General features: G+C 44.4%; 1 protein-coding gene across 1 annotated transcript in view; it reads right to left on the reverse strand.

The window, feature by feature from the left end:
- Positions 1-21,417, reverse strand: part of PKHD1 (PKHD1 ciliary IPT domain containing fibrocystin/polyductin) — a 785,044-nt gene that overhangs the window by 599,045 nt on the left and 164,582 nt on the right. The window lies entirely within an intron of this gene.

A 21,417-nucleotide genomic window follows, 5' to 3' on the forward strand; every position in this document is an offset into this window, starting at 1 on the left:
TATCAGCACCTGTGATCCGGTACCCTGGACTGTGACTGCCTTGCACCAGTAGAGAGGTAAAGAGACTGCAACCTTGTGTTCTCTTTTTCTTTCTACTCCATCCACCATCTTTCCCTACTACACCGGGAGCCCTGGGGACCCCAACTTCACTTGTGGGAAGCCATACCATCCTTGCTGCAGTACCATAACTCCCCAGAGGACCCCTTTAAGCAGCGTCGGTCACCTCTGACCGAATACCACAGGTTGCGTCACGAACAAACTTTATTCAACAGTCCCTTTAAAGACCTTCCCCTTTAATTTGGATGCCCAGGACCACGGACTGGGTCACTACCACCGTGACACATCCCTTTAACCCCTTCATGACCTTGGGATTTTCCGTTTTTCCGTGTTCGTTTTTTACTCCCCTCCTTCCCAGAGCCATAACTTTTTTATTTTTCTGTCAATGTGGCCATGTGAGGGCTTATTTTTTGCGGGACGAGTTGTACTTTTGAACAACATCATTGATTTTAGCATGTCATGTATTAGAAAACGGGAAAAAAATTCCAAGTGCGGTGAAATTGCAAAAAAAGTGCAATCCCACACTTGTTTTTTGTTTGGCTTTTTTGCTAGGTTCACTAAATGCTAAAACTGACCTGCCATTATGATTCTCCAGGTCAGTACGAGTTCATAGACACCTGACATGACTAGGTTATTTTTTACCTAAGTGGTGAAAAAAATTCCAAACTTTGCTAAAAAAAAAATAAAATTGTGCCATTTTCCGATGTCTCATGACCTGGGGTCGGGTGAGGGCTTATTTTTTTGCATGCTGAGCTGGCGTTTTTAATTATTCCAATTCGGTGCAGATACGTTCTTTTGAACGCCCGTTATTGCATTTTAATGCAATGTTGCGGCGACCAAAAAAACGTAATTCTGGCGTTTCGAATTTTTTTCTCGCTACGCCGTTTGGCGATCAGGTTAATGCTTTTTTTTATTGATAGATCGGGCGATTCTGAACGCGGCGGTACCAAATATGTGTAGGTTTGATTTTTTTTTTATTGATTTATTTTGAATGGGGCGAAAGGGGGGTGATTTAAATTTTTATATTTTTTTTTATTTTTTTCACTTTTTTTTAAACTTTTTTTTTTTACTTTTGCCATGCTTCTATAGCCTCCATGGGAGGCTAGAAGCAGGCACAACCCGATCGGCTCTGCTACATAGCAGCGATCTGCTGTTCGCTGCTATGCAGCAGAAAATCAGGTGTGCTGTGAGCGCCGACCACAGGGTGGCGCTCACAGCTACCGGGGATCAGTAACCATAGAGGTCTCAAGGACCTCTATGGTTACTATTCTGCAGCATGGCCGACCTCCGATCATGTGACGGGGGTCAGTGATGCCATCATTTCCGGCCGCCCGGCCGGATGCGGTAGTTAAATGCCGCTGTCTGCGTTTGACAGCGGCATTTAACTAGTTAATAGGCGCGGGCAGATCGCGATTCTGCCCGCGCCTATTACGGGCACATGTCAGCTGTTCAAAACAGCTGACATGTCCCGGCTTTGATGCGGGCTCACCGCCGGAGCCCGCATCAAAGCGGGGGTTCTGACCTCGGACGTACTATCCCGTCCGACGTCAGAAAGGGGTTAAGTACCGGCCCGGTACCGAGTACCCTAGACCCTGGCTGGGCGCTCCAGTACTAGTACAGGTGCTTCTCACAGAATTAGAATATCATCAAAAAGTTAATTTATTTCAGTTCTACAATACAAAAAGTGAATCTCATATATTATATATATTACACACAGAGTGATCTATTTCACGTGTTTATTTCTGTTAATGTAATATAATACTGCTCCTATGTACAAGAATATAACTACTATAATACTGCTCCTATGTACAAGAATATAACTACTATAATACTGCTCCCATGTACAAGAATATAACTACTATAATACTGCTCCTATGTACGAGAATATAACTACTATAATACTGCTCCTATGTACAAGAATATAACTACTATAATACTGCCTGTATACACAAGAATATAACTACTATAATACTGCTCCCTATGTACTAGAATATAACTACTATAATACTGCTCCCTATGTACTAGAATATAACTACTATAATACTGCCTCTATGTACAAGAATATAACTACTATAATACTGCCCCTACGTACAAGAATATAACTACTATAATACTGCTCCTATGTACAAGAATATAACTACTATAATACTGCCTGTATATACAAGAATATAACTACTATAATACTGCTCCCTATGTACTAGAATATAACTACTATAATACTGCTTCTATGTACAAGAATATAACTACTATAATACTGCTCCTATGTACAAGAATGTAACTACTATAATACTGCTCCTATGTACAAGAATATAACTACTATAATACTGCTCCTATATACAAGAACATAACTACTATAATACTGCCCCCTATGTACAAGAATATAACTACTATAATACTGCCCCCTATGTACAAGAATATAACTACTATAATACTGCTCCTATGTACAAGAATATAACTACTATAATACTGCTCCCTATGTACTAGAATATAACTACTATAATACTGCCTCTATGTACAAGAATATAACTACTATAATACTGTCCCTGTGTACAGGAATATAACTACTATAATACTGCCCCTGTGTACAAGAATATAACTACTATAATACTGCTCCCTATGTACAAGAATATAACTACTATAATACTGCCCCTATGTACAAGAATATAACTACTATAATACTGTCCCTGTGTACAGGAATATAACTACTATAATACTGTCCACTCTGGCTGAAGACGGTTGCATACAGGTAGGAGATGCTCCTCTTGCCTCCATAGTTGCTCATTAGTCTGTCTGCATGGATCCCGGGGTATGGCGGTGTTCCCCTGCCTGCTGTCCATTGCCTTGGGCCAGGTGCTCACCTCTCCTCATGGCAGCGATTGCTCTGCATGCATCTCCGGTAATTAATACACATCGTGGATCCGCTGTGGAATAGTCGCTGGCAGCTACAGTAAATTCCCTCTCAGTCCAGCAGAAATCTCTTCCGTAAAGTATAATCGGTGATTGATGGATCGGACACGTGACGGTGTGAACATGCGGATGATGAGAGGATCCAGCCGCCTCCCTTATAAATAATTGTCATTAAAGTGCTTTTTCTCTTTCCATCTCTTCTGATTTTCCCCATTGGCAGTCACCAGATGTTGTGTACGAAATGAGAGATAAATATCCCGGTGCGGCGGCAGGACGCAACCAGCTGTTTATTACTCGGAGATTCTGATGATTTGTATGTTACAGAAGCGAAGAGTCTCAGACTTTTATCTAACCGGCATTAGCATGTCTGAGAAAGTTTACTCTGCTCATTCACATTTATCTCCCATCCTGGGAAAGTTGGGTTCACACTATTAAATTCCCATAGGGAAAATTTAAGAGTTTCTCAGACCCCTGAATGCCAAATCTTTGCTTGGGATCTGTTACCTAAGGACAATCACTAAAATGGATGGAAAAAGTGCTGAATGGAAGGAGAACAGCATGAGGAAGACCCCTGGAAGCATCTCCACTGGAGCAATGGTGTCACACTTCTACTCCACTTTAAGGACGGACGATAAATCATTCTAAACCGAGACGAGAAATTGCATTTTACACGGAAAAAAAAACATTTTGGGAAGCAGTGGGCCTCCACGACAAGTACAGGGTATGCACTATGTTCAAGGTCTTCCAAAAATTAGAAGGAGGCCCTCCAAAACACCCTGCAACACACATAGAGTCCGGCCTCAGAAAACAAGTTCATTTAGAAGGAGTGGGACTTCTATGGCCAACAAGGAATCATGGTTTCGGGACAATTACTCAGGGTACAGCTGGCACAACAAGGACCTTAAGGCATCCGACTTCAGTTTTCCTCCAGCTAAGGTGAGCAGCAGTTCCTCCTGTGTCGGCTCGGGGCATCAGGCAGCCCCAAGGCTTCAAAGAGATTGAAGCAGGGGTTTCAAAACACTTTGTTATCTCCATGGAGATCTATGCCAATGAAAATTCATGAATCATGTGGGGGAAACTTTTCCAATCCATCCTGGTGGAAACTTCTTCAACCCATCGTGGGGAAGGATCATCACAAGACCGCTGTCCATTTATTCACACGAGTTGCATTGGGGCCTTTCATAGTATGAATGCATCTTTATTTTTGTTTGGCACGGAGTTGAGGAAAATCTGATGCTCACAGGCCGCAGTCACTGCTCCCTCCCTGCTTAAGTTAAGTCCTTGGGTTTTTAGTGCCGCAGGGGCAATAATAATATGAGGCGAATCCAACTGTCCAGTGAAAAGGCTGACTTCTCAAAATGATCAAGCCCTGGAATGGCCAAGATTTCTCAACCCCTCTGGATGACAGCAGTGGAAAATAAAGTCAATTCAAATGTTCTTTAAATTTTGGAGTGCCATCAGGCGACCCTCACTCATAAAATTTGGAGGGTCATCAGGCAGCCCTTACTCATAAAATTTGGAGGGCCATCAGGTGGCCCTCACTCATACCTTTGACGGCCAGCAGGCGGCCCTCACACAAACAAATTTGGGACCAGCAGGCGGCCCTCACGCTAAATTCATATTCATGGCTACATATTTTATTTTAAAAAATAACACCATACAGTTTGCAGGTGGGAGCAGACCAAACACTATAATCCACGAGACCTAGCTTCCTGTCTTACTTTGCATGGGGGCATGGGACAACACTCTTGAAGCCAAAATGAAAGGTGGTCGGTTGGAGGGCAGATAATGCTTCCAGTCTGTTTCCCACCACCGCCATATCTTAAACACAGTGCAGTCTCACTAGTCAAGGATCTATACCACATAATCCTCAACCTGATCCTCCTTCCTGCCACCATGGCGAGTTCCAGGTCACAAGTGATCCCACACTCGGACACTCCAATGAGCTAGGCTTTACAATTCCAATTAATTTGATCCTGGCCTCTTGCCCTAAATGTTTTAAGAGGGACATGAGGAGATCATGTATAGTAATGCCCAAATAGGTGGCTCAGTGGTTAGCAATGCAGCCTTGCCGCGCTGGAGCCCTGGGTTCAAGTCCCACCAAGGACAACATCTGCAAAGAGTTTGCATGTTCTCCCCGTGTTTGCGTGGGCTTCCTCTGGGTACTCCGGTTTCCTCCCACATTCCAAAGACATACTGATAGGGAATTTAGATTGTGAGCCCCATCGGGGACAGTGATGATAATATGTGTAAGCTGTAAAGCGCTGCGGAATATGTTAGCGCTATATAAAAATAAAGATTATTATTATTATTATTAGAAGAAGACAACGGTGTGCAACAGCAATTAGTGTCTCAAGCAGTCAATGATGATGAGACACAGTTGCCAAAAAGTGATGTTGATAAGTTAACAAGTCAGCGGTGGCGGGGATCAGTACCATCCGCAACAGGCAGGAAGAGGCAGAGGGGTGGCCACAGAGGGAGATGGTGGACAACTTTTCGATAGAGCACCCACATGCGACAAGTTCCAAAGCTTAGAGTTGGATGTTAATTTTTTTTCTGGTGTACTGTATTCAAGGTTTGTTCTTTTTCTTGTCCTCCTTTTGTAATAAAAAAAATCCCTCCTTCAGCCCATATCCCTACACCAAATGCAGCTAACAGCGGTATTAATAGGGAATAGAATAGAATAGATGTAGTCGTCTAAAGGAATTTTGTTTTGTGCAGCAAGGAACGTAAGCCAATAATCACTGCCTAAATTCCTCTAATACACTATCCGTGCTCCAGAAGCTAGCTCTACAATAATAACAGCTAAGAACGATATTATTAGAGATATGTATATTGGAATTAGCCCTGAAAAGGAATTTATTTTAACATACCACCAGCAAGGACTATAAGGCAATAATCCCTGACTAGATGCCTCTAATATACTATCCTTTTTCCAGCAGCTAACCCTACACTAATTGCAGCTAAGAGCGGTATTGTTATAGAATAGAATCTATTTAAATTGTCTCTGAAAGGGCTTTTGGCTGTACTTGACATGGTAACACCCATGACTGTAAGGACATAATCCCTCAAATTCAGTGTCCCTGCTTCAGCAGCTAACCCTACACTGATTGCAGATAAGAGTAGTACTATTAGGGTTTGTGCACACGTCAGGATTTCTTGCAGAAATCCGCATTTTTTTTTGCATTTTTTTAGCATTTTGCAAGCGAAATTAGCTTGCAGAATGCTAAAGTTTTCCAAGCGATCTGTAGCATCGCTTGGAAAACTGACAGGTTAGTCACACTTGTCAAACATAGTGTTTGACAAGTGTGACCAACTTTTTACTATAGATGCTGCCTATGCAGCATCTATAGTAAAAGATAGAATGTTTAAAAATAATTTAAAAAAATAAAAAAAATGGTTGTACTCACCTGCAGACAGCGGATCTCCTCAGCGGCGTCCGTTCCTATAGATGCTGTGTGTGTTCAGGACCTTCCATGACATCGCGGTCACAAGACCGCGACGTCATCGCAGGTCCTTCACCGCACACCAGCTATAGGAACCGAAGCGGCAGCATGCACCTGAGAGGTGGGAAGACTCCGGAGGCCATCGAAGGTGAGTATATGACTATTTTTTATTTTAATTCTTTTTTTTTACCAATTATATGGTGCCCAGTCCGTGGAGGAGAGTCTCCTCTCCTCCACCCTGGGTACCAACCGCACATAACCTGCTTACTTCCCGCATGGTGTGCACAGCCCCATGCGGGAAATAAGCAGATCAATGCACTCCTAGGTGTGCGGAATCCCCGCAATTCCGCATTTTTAATGAACATGTTGCTTTTTTTTCCACGATATGATTTTTTCGCGGAAAAAAATGCAACATTTGCACAAAAAATGCGGAATACACTGTAAATAATAGGAGGCATATGTTAGCATTTTTTTCGCATTTTTATCACGTTTTTATAGCGAAAAAATGCGAAAAAAATGCAAAAAATACTGAACGTGTGCACATGGCCTTATAGGATAGAATCTATTTGAATTAGTCCTGAAAAGGACTGTTGGTTTAACGTAGCAGCACCAAGGACTGTAAAGCAATGAACCCTGCCTAAATGCCTTTAATACACTATCCCTACACCAGCAGCTATCCCTACACTAATTGAACCTAAGAGGGGTACTAATCCCTGACTAGATGCCTCCAATATGCGATCCCTACTCCAGCAGCTAACCCTACACTAATTGAACCTAAGAGGGGTACTAATCCCTGACTAGATGCCTCCAATATGCGATCCCTACTCCAGCAGCTAACCCTACACTAATTGAACCTAAGAGGGGTACTAATCCCTGACTAGATGCCTCCAATATGCGATCCCTACTCCAGCAGCTAACCCTACACTAATTGTAGCTGAGAGTAGTATTATTATAGAAAAGAATATATTTGAATTAGCACTGAAAAGGACTGTTGGTTTAATGTTGCATCAGCAGATACTCTAACGCTATAACACTCTGTCCCTTCTCCAGCAGAAACTCTCCCTAACACACTAAAGTTTGAGGTCCGTACAGAAAATAGTATCCGTGCACGTACCCAGAACACGAACTTCTCCAGGAAATCTGTGTTACTGTTTGGGTTTGGCACCCTGAACATTAGCTGTTTCCCATGCTGTCATCTGTGTGACAGTGCAAGAAACACCAGCAGCTCTGCTTGGCAGTAAGTCAGTTACCACCGATCAGAGAGCTGTGGTTCCCATGCTGTCAGATATGAGCCAGCAGCTGTGACCAGCGGTAAAAAGGTTACTGCCAGTCACACGCATTCCCTGATGAGAGTACTACTCTCATCAGCATATGCCTGCTGTCGCTGATAGCAGCGAGAGCATGTGTACAAAGATGAGTATATTTATAAGCCGGTGCAAAAAATAAGTAATCAAAAATAAAGGGACTTGGGGGTCTCTTCTATTTTTGATAACCAGTGCAGTCAAAACCAAGAGCTGGGGGCTGCAACTCTCAGCTGTCAGCTTTATCATGGCTGGTTATCAAGAATAGAGGGGTCTTCACATAGTTTTTTTTAAATTAAAAAAAAACGGAGTTCCCCCTCCCATTTTGACACCCAGCCAAGCTAAAGCACAGAGCTGGTATTCTCATATTGGGAAGGGATCATAGATATTGGCCCTCCCCAGCCTAAAATTAGCAGCACTGGCGCTTTGGTTGGCTCTTCCCACTTGCCCTGATTTGGGGTTCATGTCAGCTGTTTTTTTGGCCAGCCAAATACAGTAATTCCAGTAGCAAATATAGCTACGGCATTACCATGAATGGCAGGCAATCCTCGCATGTTTAGTGGCTGAAACTCAACCGTGAAACATGTGGGGTGAGGAATCGAGCATGGTGCCCAAGTACTCGTATAGTCAATTGAGTAGCCAGCATCTTAAGCACCACTATGCTCGATCAAGTACCGAACATTCTCGCCCATCATTAGTAACTAGCACCCAGAGCAAATCAAGTGTTTTGTGCTTGTGAACTGTTAGCACTCCCTGTGTCTCCATCACCAGTGCAATATTAAGTTTCTTATTTCGCAAACAAATGTGTCATATTTTGAGTAAAATTATAATTTGACCTTCTAGCATTTTCTGCTTTTTCTGAAATCAGACATAAATGTTATTAGTTATACCCTATCCGAAGCCTAACCCTAGCCCTAAACTTAACTTTAAATCTAACCCTAGCCAGATACTTAACAATAGCTCTAAACCTAGGCCTAACTCTAGGCCTAACCGTAGCTCTAACCCAACTCTAACCCTAGCAACAACATTAGCCCTAACCCTAGACCTACCACTAGCTCTAACCTTAACCTTATATCTAACCCTAGCCCAATCTTAGCTCTAGCACTAGCTCTAGCTGTAACCCTAGCCTTAACAAAAAAAACCTCTAACCTTATTCTTAGTTTGTGTTAGAAAAAGTGTAAAAACATAAAAGCAACTCTTTTTAATGAATGAAGATTGTTTTGAATTGTGGTCACGTGGTTTAATATTGTCTTGACTAAATGAACTACTCAATTCCTGTAATCTCAGTTGCTTCCTATGCTGAGTGCATGTCATCAGGGCAAAATCACCAGGGGATGTGAACTTTTGATCAGGGTCATTTGGATGTTTTGGGTTGTCATTATGATTTAAAAAGAGAAAACACAGTAGTTTGGCAATAAATGGCTTCACCCAAACACGAACCAAGAGTGGGGAAAAAGTTTTGGTGTTATCATTCATATTTTCTAAAAAAAAAGGCCAAGAAAGCCAAGGTTCCGCAAGGGTAAGTAAACTTTTGAGCAAAACTGTATATATATATATATATATATATATATATATATATATATATATATATATATATATATATATATTATGTGCCGTACCAACTAGTGGTGTAAGGAGGAAAAGGTGTGTATCGTACAGACAGAAGTCTGCTGCCATCTGAATCCAGGACAGGTGGCTGGGGCTTGTAGTCCAACAAACCTGTATTTTTAGTAAAGGGATGAATTTAGGGTTATCCAGAAGTGATGGGTGGGACTGGTTAACCACATACCTCCCAAGGGGTGTGCTCCTGTAAAGACAGGAAGGTCGTATTTGTTTCCTGTGTGCAGCACATGGAGGACAGTCCATGTGTGACACTGGAGCTGGCTGGAGCTCCTGAAGGTCCAGGAGACACGAAGGGTGTGGACTGCAGACAGAAGCCAGAGGAAGCCAGGCTGGGAAAACCTGTGGTGCTGTTAGGCTACGTTCACATTTGCGGTGTGCGCCGCAGCGTCGGGCGCCGCAGCGTCGCCGCATGCGTCATGCGCCCCTATATTTAACATGGGGGCGCATGGACATGCGTCGCACTTGCGTTTTGCGCCGCATGCGTCGCTGCGGCGCCCGCGTCTGGGCGCAGAGGACGCAGCAAGTTGCATTTTTGCTGCGTCCAAAATCAATTAAAAAAAGGACGCATGCGGCGCAAAACGCAGCGTTGTGCATGCGTTTTGCTGCGTTTTTGTTTGCGTTGTGCGCTGCGGCGCCGACGCTGCGGCGCACAACGCAAATGTGAACGTAGCCTTAGCCAGATAACCCAGAGCCTGGGGCATGGTGTTCTGACGGATGTCAGGCATTTGAACCGTGTATATGGAACCAGACTGGAATGGACTGTTTGTGGGCTCTTCACGGTTCATATAGCCTACCATGCGTTATAGAGAGGTTTATGATGCTATAATAATCCAGAGTTTAGACTTGTTTAAATGAGAATCTGCTCAGAGTTGAACATTGCCGCCAAACGAGTATACCCCAACCCGCTAGTGATCGCTATATCACTATAAATATATATATACTGCTCAAAAAAATAAAGGGAACACTTAAACAACAGAATATAACTCTAAGTAAATCAAACTTCTGTGAAATTAAACTGTCCACTTAGGAAGCAACACTGACAATCAATTTCACATGCTGTTGTGCAAATGGAATAGACAACAGATGGAAATTACTGGCAATTATCAAGACACAATAAAGAAGTGGTTCCGCAGGTGGGGACCACAGACCACATCTCAGTACTGCTTTCCGGCTGATGTTTTGGTCACTTTTGAATGTTGGTTGTGCTTTCACACTCGTGGCAGCATGAGACGGACTCTACAACCCACACAAGTGGCTCAGGTAGTGCAGCTCATCCAGGATGGTACATCAATGCGAGCTGTGGAAAGAAGGTTTGCTGTGCCTGTCAGTGTAGTGTCCAGAGGCTGGAGGCGCTACCAGGAGGCAGGCCAGTACACCAGGAGACATGGAGGTGGCCGTAGGAGTGCAAAAACCCAGCAGGACCACTACCTCAGCCTTTGTGCAAGGAGGAATAGGAGGAGCACTGCCAGAGCCCTGCAAAATGACCTCCAGCAGGCCACAAATGTGTATGTGCCTGCACAAACCGGTAGAAACCGACTCCATGATGATGGTCTGAGTGCCCGATGTCCACAGATGGGGTTGTGCTCACAAAACCGTGCAGGACGCTTGGCATTTGCCATAGAACACCAGGATTGGCAAATTCGCCACTGGCGCCCTGTGCTCTTCACAGATGAAAGCAGGTTCACACTGAGCACATGTGACAGACGTGACAGAGTCTGGAGACGCAGTGGAGAGCGATCTGTTGTCTGCAACATCCTTCAGCATGACCAGTTTGGCAGTGGGTCAGTAATGGTGTGGGGTGGCATTACTTTGGAGGGCCGCACAGCCCTCCATGTGCTCCCCAGAGGTAGCCTTAGTGCCATTAGGTACTGAGATGAGATCCTAAGACCCCTTGTGAGACCATATGCTGGTGCGGTTGGACTTGGGTTCCTCCTAATGCAGGACAATGCCAGACATCCTGTGGCAGGAGTGTGTCAGCAGTTTCTGTAAGATGAAGGCATTGAAGCTATGGACTGGCCCGCTCGTTCCCCAGACCTTAATCCGATTGAACACATCTGGGACATCATGTCTCGCACCATCCACCAACGTCACGTTGCACCACAGACAGTCCATGAGTTGGCGAATGCTTTAGTCCAGGTCTGGGAGGAGATCCCTCAGGAGACCATCCGCCGCCTCATCAGGAGCATGCTCAGGCATTGTAGGGAGGTCATACAGGCACGTGGAGGCCACACACAATACTGAGCATCATTTCCTTGTCTTGAGGCATTTCCACTGAAGTTGGATCAGCCTGCAATTGGATTTTCCACTTTGATTTTGAGCGTCATTCCAACTCCAGACGTCCATGGGATATTAGTTTTGATTTACATTGATCATTTTTAGGTTTTATTGTTCTTAACACATTCCACTATATAATGAATAAAGATTTACAACTGGAATATTTCATTCAGTGATATCTAGGATGTGGGATTTTAGTGTTCCCTTTATATTTTTGAGCAGTATATATATGTATATATAATATTAATCTTTTCTAATTGTTTAACACGACAAACCCTGTGCGTATTTTTCCTTCTCTATATGTTTTTTTTCTTGCCCACCTTTTTAATTAACTCTCGGAAGATGCTAATTAGACTTAGCAGGCTTTTAATTAGAAATGCAGTATTTAATGACTGCGACATAACCCTTTCACTGCCCAGCATCCTTCGTAGGTTCATTATACCGCCTGCCCTGTGTTCCCTCACTTACAGCCTTTAATTAATAGTTTCCAGTATCAGACGGTAATTGTGAGTATAATCGGCAGAGAGAACTGGCTGCTGATCAAACGCGCCCTACACAACCCGGAATAATGCCGAGTGCTGTGTATCCTCACCATGGATTTATATGCATCCTGCAATCATTTTTATGGCCTGGGTATCTGGCACATTCTTCCAGACGCTGCAGCCTTTACGAAGACTACTCCTCGGGGGACTAAGCGAAAGGATAAAGATACCTTATTCTACTTTAATACAAGTATCTTGGGCTAGAAATAATTTTTGCAATTGGTCTTAATTGAAATGTTTTCATCTTTTGGCTTTTTGCAGGCTCTTTGTTTCCAGGCATATTGATGGCTGCAGAATGAGCTAACTGAGAAACCATCTGTGAGATTGTTTTGATGGGAGAGTTGATAACGTTTATCTTCCTTCTGAGCTCATCTCGGGTGATACATGTGTAGAAAGTTCAGCTCAACTTTCATGTGAAAGAAGTTCAGAAAAATATAAAAGATTCCTAAACTCACCTGATCTATTGTATCATAGTCCTGCTCACACAGGATCCAAAATGCACTGTAATGAGCTCTGCACCATCTGGATAAAACCTCTTGTGGTGGTAACAGGGACCTGCAACATTTTCCAGGCTGTTATCTGCTGTGCAGTTGCTGCATGCTCACATTGCTTTTGGCAGCTCCACATTTGCTTTCCTTACACATGCAACAAGAACTACGAAGTGCAAGGCATCTTTGGACTTTATAGATTAGCGATCTCTTTCTCTATGGTTTTAGGTATCACGTCATAATCAAAAAGTAACAAGTAAGAAGTAACTGCCTAGTTCTGCTATTCAAAAGCGCTGGATTAACTGTTCATCAGCAAGTGTCACCACCTCTATAAAAGCAGAAGTTCTGGCAGTTTGCTGGTCTGGAGCATTCAGGCATTTCTTAACGTAACACCAAAGAGGAAAGTTATCAGGAATGACCTTAGAGAAGCAATTGTTGCTGCCCATCAATCTGGGATGGATTAAAAGGCAATTTCCAAACTATTTGGAACCCACTATTCTTAAGTAAGAAAAATTATTTAAAAATGTAAAACCTTCCAGAGAGTTGACAGTTTTCCCAGCAGTGGACGTCCAAGCAAATTCATCCCCAAAGTCAGTATAGCCGGTGAAATGAAAAAAAAAAATCCAAGAGCTACAGCTCAGACTCTAAAGGCCTCAGTTAGCATGTTAAATGTTCAAGTTCATGACAGTACAACTAGAAAAAGACTGAACATTTATAATTTGCTTGAAAGCATCACAGGAGGAAGCTTCTTCTTTCTGCAAAGAACATGGGAACACGTCTAAAGTTGGCAAAACTGCATCTGAGCAAACCACACAATTTTTTAAACAAACAGGCAAGAATAAAATGGAGATGTATGGCTATAATGTATAGCACCATGTTTGGCAAAATTAACATTCAAATAATAACAATAAACTTGGAAAGTCAAGGAAGTCTTTATCTAATGTCAATGTTCTGGGAGCCACTACGTAAGCTTTTTCTGCAATTCTGGTCACCGGGTTTTCCTGCTGGACCGCAAGTTTCTCTCTGAAATAGTCTATCAAAGTCCATTGAGCCTCCCATGCACCAACCTGTACCATACAGGATAGCTGGAAGTGATGGTCCAAATGCAATGTCCTTCTGCAATTGCAGACGTGTCCCTCCTGAGTCAGTCTCCTTACTGCTCTTCTCAGCTTGACTGTTGACGGAAGTCTCCTAGGATTATGACAGGGTGGACTGGGCCTCAGTTCTTCATGGGCAATGTCTGGTTTCTTGAGCTTTACTGGCATGGGGCATGAAGCGTAGGTGGAACTCAGAGTCCTCCTGTGCAGAATCCCGGCTTTGTCAGTCGATGGCTAACACCTTGATGGCATACGTAGACTTTCCGCTGAAGCCTGTTATCCTGGCTTCAGCCACATCCCTGGAGCGCGTCTACTCCACTCTCTTCATTGATGCCAAATCTGTCTGCGGTTTGGGGTGCAGTGCTTTCATATCAAGGAAGTCCTTCCTGTGGCCACCTGATCAGGTGCAGCACACAAAGTCGCTACCCGTGCAAATCTTCCAGCACAAGTTGGTTCCTCTTGATTTCGCCTGGCCAGCAGAAGGCAGTCTCTCCTCATTAGTGGCACATCCTGAAAGGGCTCTTCAGGGAATTCACTGCTTCTTATTAGAGATACATTAACAGCTGGACATTGGTCCAGAGACCATGCGGATAGTGTCATGAAAATGCATTCATGAGGGAACATAAAAGTGACCTAGGAGCTGTTTTTCAATGTGACAACACCAGGACACATGTTACTGATGCTACAGTGAGCATCCTGTATGGCCTAACTGTGCTCCCATGACTGCAGCATCTCCAGACTTGTCTCCCATTGAGCACATCTGACACATCATTGGTTGGTGATCACACAGCAGCTGCCAGCAGCGGATCTTGATGATTTGCCCAAGTACATTCAGTGTGACAGAATATTCATCAGATGACCATTAGTAACTTCATTGATAACAGCAGAGGCTGGATGTGTGCGGATTTCTGCACATGGTGATTTTTTTTGCTTTTTTTTTGTTGTTTTCTGTTTTAGCCAGAAAGGCTGCATTTATTTTTCCTTCTTGTTGGTTTATGCCACATAACAATAACCAACCAAAGATTTAAAGAGACTGTGTTCCTATTTTCTACCTCTGCATACCGCCATGTGAGTTGAACTACCAAGATAAAGAAAAACTGAAATATCACATGGTCATAAGTATTCAGACCCTTTGCTCAGTATTGAGTAGAAGCACCTTTTGAGCTAGTACAGCCATGAGTCTTCTTGGGAATGATGCAACAGGGTTTGGACCAAATAATGGAAACACCTGGAAACATCAACAAAAGTTAGTTTAATATGGTGTAGGTCCACCTTTTGTGACGATTACAGCCTCAATTCTCCAAGGTATGGATTCATACAAGGTGTGAATTGTTTCCAAAGGAATTTTAGCCCATTCTGCAGTTAAAACACCCTCCAGTTCTTTGAGCGACGATGGCGGCGGAAATCGACGTCTAACTTGAATCTCTAAAATCGACCATGAATGCTCAATAATGCTGAGGTCTGGGGATTGTGGGGCCAGATGAGATGCTCAACTTCATTAGAATGTTGCTCGTGCCATGCGTTAACGATTCTAGCTGTATGAATTGGTGCATTATCATCCTGAAAGATGGCGTTCCCCTCCGGGAACAGTGCTTGAACCACTGGATGCACTTGGTCGTCCAAAATGCCTAAATAATCTCGGCTGTTAATTCTTCCATGAAGGGATATCATTGGCCCAGCGGATCTCCATGAAATAGCACCCCAGATCATCACAGAACCTCCGCCATGTTTTACGGTTGGGAGAAGGCAGTCTGGATGGAATGCTTCTTTCGGCTGTCTCCAAACGTAGACTCGGCCGGAGGTCGGAAATAGGGTAAACGATGATTCGTCTAAGAGTATCACATGTTTCCACTGCTCGAGGGACCAATTCTGGAGGTTTCTACTGGAGCGCCCCCACATACAAGGGCAATGGGGTACTCGGCACCGGGTCCTTCGGTTCGGGGGATGTCACGGTCGCCTGACCCGGTCCGTGGCCCTTTGAGGGGCGCCCAATAAAAGGGGAAAGTTTGTACAGTGATCGTGACGCCACCTTTGGTATTTGGTCAGGGTGACCGACGCTGCTTAAGGGTCCGCTGGGGTGATGTTATGGCAGCAAGATGGTATACCTTCCCACAGGTGAAGTGTATCCCCAGGGCTTCCCAGAAGTGTAGATGGTGATGGTAGAAGTTGTGAGGCGCAGGAAATAACGAGGACACAAGGTTGCAGTCTCTTTACCTTTTACTGAAGGCTTTAGTGTCCACAGTCCAAGGCACTGGATCTCCTTATTCAGGTGGAATGCAATAGCCTTCCTATGCGCACAGTAACACAGTAGGTCCTCACTTGCTTAAGCTCTAATGAAGTCCTCACTGCTGTTACTCTTCTCTCTGTTCCCCGTGGTCGGATAGAACAAAACCCGTATGACAGAATGGCCTGAGGCTTGTTTATAGGGACCCTAGAGATGCCCCGACCCCCACAATTTGCCACCGTGTCGTCTTAGGTATTTTAGGTCAGGCAGCTAACTTGGAATTGACTGTCCTGCCAGTCTCTTAAGTAATGGCGTAGAGCACTTTACTCCCTTGGTATTCTGGCTACCGGAACGCGCACCAGAAGGATGCGTCTACTATCCTCTCTGGTATCCACTTGTTGCTATGCCTTCGTTTCTCACTCACTAGAACATGCTTCCTTTCAATGTCTCTTTCTTTGGATGCTGCCGCATGGGGTGCAGGCGCAGCTCCGTGGACCCGCTTCTTCCTCAGACCGTAGTCTGGATCTGGCTGGGCCTTGCTCCAGCCATCTAGGCCTGGAGACCTCTCTCTCTGGGTCTCCAACCAGGAACTCCGTCTGATGCTCACTGGATGGAATCCAGCTCGCTTCTCTCTACTTCCTAACCAACCCACCAGTTTTACTTAACTGTGAGGAGTGGCCTAATAGAAAGAACCTTTGCTCCCCCCTAGTGGACTGGAGTGTGAAGTGTGTGGTGTGGCTGTGATACCTGAACAGGAGATCTCCTTTATTACCTTAAGACGTAATATCACTCCCCCTGGTGGAAGGACGATATTACTGCAACGACCAGGACTCTGGGGCGCTGCACTACACCACTCTAAATGCTTGGAAATATTTGTCATTGAGAGCAGAGGTTTTCTAATTGCAGCTCTTCCGTGGAATCCAGATTTGTGCAGCTCAAGACAAACAGTTTTCATAGAAACTGGGTTCTGTAGGTGTTCATTGAGCTCAGCAGTGATTTTCGGAGCTGTGGTCTTGCGATCCTCTCTCACAATTCGCTTTACAGTCCGACCGTCTCGCTCAGTTAACCTTGACTTTCGGCCGGACCTGTGCTTTGCTGCGGACATTTTTCCTTCTCTTTCAAACGCAGTCATTTCTTTGGAGACAATACCTCTTGACACGCCAAGCATTCGGGCACTTTCTGTTACACTAGCACCTGTCATACGAGCACCAACAATTTGGCCTCTTTGAAAATCCGAGAGGTCTGCCATTGGTATCAAGTTCTCATCAAGGTTCTTACAATTCTGCAAAACAAACAGTTAATTTACATACACATATCACATAACACAAATAATCCACTACAAAACATTACCATATGTCACGGTTTGCATGTTTATCACATGTTCGAAGATTATGATGCCAAAACGTTAGGTGTTTCCATTATTTGGTCCAACCCATGCAACAATTTTTTCCCCCTGGGGATCCTCTGTCATTCTTCCTTGCAGATTCTCTCCAGTTCCATCAGGTTGGATGGTGAACGTTGGTGGCCAGCCATTTTCAGGTCTCTCCAGAGATGCTCAATTGGGTTTTGGTCAGGGCTCTGTCTGGGCTAGTCAAAAATGGTCACAGAGTTGTTCTGAAGCCACTCCTATGTTATTTTAGATGTGTGCTTAGGGTCATTTTCTTCTTGGAAGGTGAACCTTCGGCCAGGTCTGAGGTCCAGAGCATTCTGGAAGAGGTTTTCATCCATGATATCTTTGTACTTGCCGCATTCATGTTTCCTTCAACAGCAACCAGTCGTCTTGTCTCTGCAGCTGAAAAACACCCCCATAGCATGATGCTGCCACCACCATGTTTCACTGTTGGGATTGTATTGGGCAGGTGATGAGCAATGCCTGGTTTTCTCCACACATACCACTTAGAATAATCACCAAAAAGGTCTATCTTCATCTCATCAGACTAGAGAATCTTATTTCTCATACTCTGGGAGTCCTTCATTTGTTTTTTAGAAAACTCTATGCGGGCTATCATATGTCTTGCACTGTGGAGAGGCTTCCTTCAGGCCCTTCTGCTACATATATATATATATATATATATATATATATACAGGAATATACAGTATGTATATTACTATTGACGTCTACAATGACATCGGCAAAATCTTGATTGGCCCAGTGTTCTACTTTGGGGCAGCTCACATCTGCGATTATTTTCTCATGCGATTAGCAGTGAGACTAAACTCACTCGCATCCATACAAATCTATGGGTGGGAGTAAAACATCGGACTGCACTCAGATGTTACCCAGTGCAGTCCGATATATGCCGAGACAGACCATAGAGGAGATGGAGAAATTGCTTTCTCTGTCTCCTCCGCAGCTGAACCTAGTAGAATGACACTCGGCTCCCAATCGCTGCAGAGCAAGAGCCAAGGATCATCAGCATCTCACATTTGATCCTCCTCATGCCTTCCATGACTGATCTCGAATGGTGGGAAGAATGAGGCTAATTACACCCATATCCGGGCAGCACCAATACACAATGCACATCTTTCCGACTTTCGTGCACCACAACAACACTCACCTGTATCCTCAGATTCACTCATTCTACCTAGGCCAGGAGCCATCTCCACACATCCAGATCCCACCCAAAAGCAGCACATTCACACTACATAAGTGTAATCAAACAATTCAACAACTTCACTACATGAAACAAAAGGGTCAGCAAAAGACATCACTAACATGGCAGAGCAAAAATAAACATATGGATTCCTGGTGGGGCGGTCCAGTCCAACACTGAAGCCACTTGGTTAGTAAGAGGGTCACGAGAGATCACTTCCACACTCCTACATCTAGTACCATTCACTTAGTTCTGACCAGTGCGTGGAAATGTCAGCGGTGTTTAGTTTTTAAAATGTTATTTTTTTTTAATCTCCTAATTTTTTCTTTATACAAAATGAGTCACCTGTCAGGGCAGTGGGGATACTCAGTACTGGGTCCAGTTGCAACTAATGGGGTGGTCACGGTGGCAGCGACCGGGTCCGTGGCCCTGGGTGCCCAAGTAAAAGGGACGGTCTTTAAAGGGGTTGTGGAAATAATGAAAGTTCATGACGCTACCTGCAGTTCTCGGTCAGAGGTGACCGACGCTGCTTAAAGGGGTCCTCTGGGGCGATGGTACTGCAGCAAAGATGGTGTCACTTCCCACAGGTGAAGCGGTGTCCCCAGGGCTCCCGGTGCGCTTGGCAGGGATGGTGGATGCTGGCAAATAAATGGAGGACACAGGGTTGCAGACTTTACTTGGTTTACTGGTGTTAAACAGCCTCAGTCCAGGGTACCGGAAACAGGTAAAATGGAGTCCAGGCAGCCCAAGGACAGGTGGAAATACCCTTGACAGGTCAGTTTGAGAGCCTTCCACTATGCACTGGTCTATTAGTCTCTTGCTGCCTATAGCTCTCTAACAAGGCTCTCTTTCTTCCCTGTCCAGGGACGGTACCTGCATGGTAGGCAACTTGAGTTGTCTCTTTGGGGTCTCTGTCCACAGTGACTCCAGACTCTGATTGCTGCTGTACCTCGGGTATTATGTGGGCAAGTCCCTTTTAGTTTCCTGCCCTCCGGTTCTGCCGTGGGACCTGTAGTTCCTCACAACCTCGGGCTCCCGGTGCCCGGTTTCTGCGCTCAGCTTCGAGGAAGCTCTGTCGCAGCTTCTCTCTCCAGCTCTTCACTCTCCTTTGCTCCTTCCTCCTTTCAGTCTCTTTACAAGTTGCTCTGCTCTCTTTTTACTTCCCAGGAGCTGCAAAATCACTCGTCTGCACGGCCCCAGATTTCCTTCCTCACCCCTCACTCTCCTCTCACCAACTGACTAACTCTCCCCAACTACTTAGCACCTGACTCCTCCTCCTGACCAGAGAGAGCAGCTCCCCTGAAGTCGGGTGTAGAGCTCACCCTTCTGGCCTCAAGTCAGAACGGTGTTGTATGTGCTAATTATCTGTTAAAAGGAATCTTCCATCGCTTCCAAGCATGACATCACTCTCCCCGTGAGGAAAGCAATGCCACTGTAACAACCGGTTACCTGTGGTGTTACACTCCTTCCCCCCCCCCCCCCCCCCGTTAAATCCAGTACTCCCGGACTGGGAAAACGAAAATACAATAAATGGTTAAGGAAAGTCAAAAGCAGGCGGATTGTTAAGGAGTGCTGAGAGAGGTAGCCCCAGTGTGGGAAAGGTACAGAGTGCCACCGCAGCTCCAGCCGAATACCTCCGAGAGAGGAAAAGAAAAAAGGAAAATAAATAGAACTCAGTCAAAGGAGCGCTGAACAGAGAACTCTGACACATGATGGGGTCAAGCCACAACGCGTTTCAACAGACCGTCCTGAAACACGAAAAATAAAGTTAATTTGTGCTGTAACAAAAAAGAAAAAAACTCCTCCTCCAGACCAGGATGTATATAGGGAAGTTCCCCTTTAACCAGGTTTAGAGCTCCCCCTTCTGGCCTGAATTCAGAAAATGTTGCATGTAAGATTACCTGCCAAAGGGATCCCTCCTGTCTCCAGGCATGGCATTACCCTCCCCGATAGGAAGGCACTACCACTGTGGTACCTGAACTCCTGGGGTGCCACAAAAACTCCAAATCTCTTGGGAAAAAAACCCTTGAAATGTGGCCACTTGGGATTTTTTAGACTCCAATTTCCTGTTGTTTCAGGAAATGCACATGTTCATTAGTCACAATGGTCAGACCTCGACCCTATCTTTTGTATTGAAGCATTTAATGAGCAATTGAAAGGTTATTGTGGAAGGAGGGGGAGCAGATCCTGTGTTATCAGTTGTGTGCGTTTACCTGTCATTGTAATCCTGCCTCTGCTGATAATGAGCATGCTGAAAGCACTTCCTGCGAGGACAGGAAGTATGAGTCTAAAAAATGCCCTAGTGGCCAGTGTGAAAACTGCAAGATTACTAATTCTGTTTTTTGTTTTTTTTAAATAAAGATAAATATAATTATATATATATATATACAGATCATGATATAAAAAATGCATTTTTTTCTGTTAGGCCAGGTTAACATTGCGTTAGTGCAGTCCATTCAACGCATGCGTTCAAAAGGGCTGCGTTAACGCAAGTGCCGTTAAAGATCGCGTTATGCAATCGCACTAGCACAGATGCTCCATCTACGCAAGCAGAGGCGGACCTCGAAATGCTGCAGACCGCGTCCGAGGGTCCGTCACAGAATGACGGCACATCGCTAACGCATGCCGATCATGACATGTGTTAGCAATGCCCTACATAACTGCAGTCAATGGGTGCGCTAATGCATCCATTAGTGCCGCTGTGTAACGGATGCCGTCAGTGCATTGCCATTAACGCAATGTGAACCTAGCCTTAAAATAGATGTTCTGTTTTAGTTCTAAAAATATATTTAAAAAAATTAGATTAAAATATATTTAAAAAAAAAAAACTGAAAAAGTCCCTAAAAATTAGTGGGATACTTTCA

Source organism: Ranitomeya variabilis, chromosome 2 (genome assembly GCF_051348905.1).
Source record: "Ranitomeya variabilis isolate aRanVar5 chromosome 2, aRanVar5.hap1, whole genome shotgun sequence".
NCBI lineage: Eukaryota > Metazoa > Chordata > Amphibia > Anura > Dendrobatidae > Ranitomeya > Ranitomeya variabilis.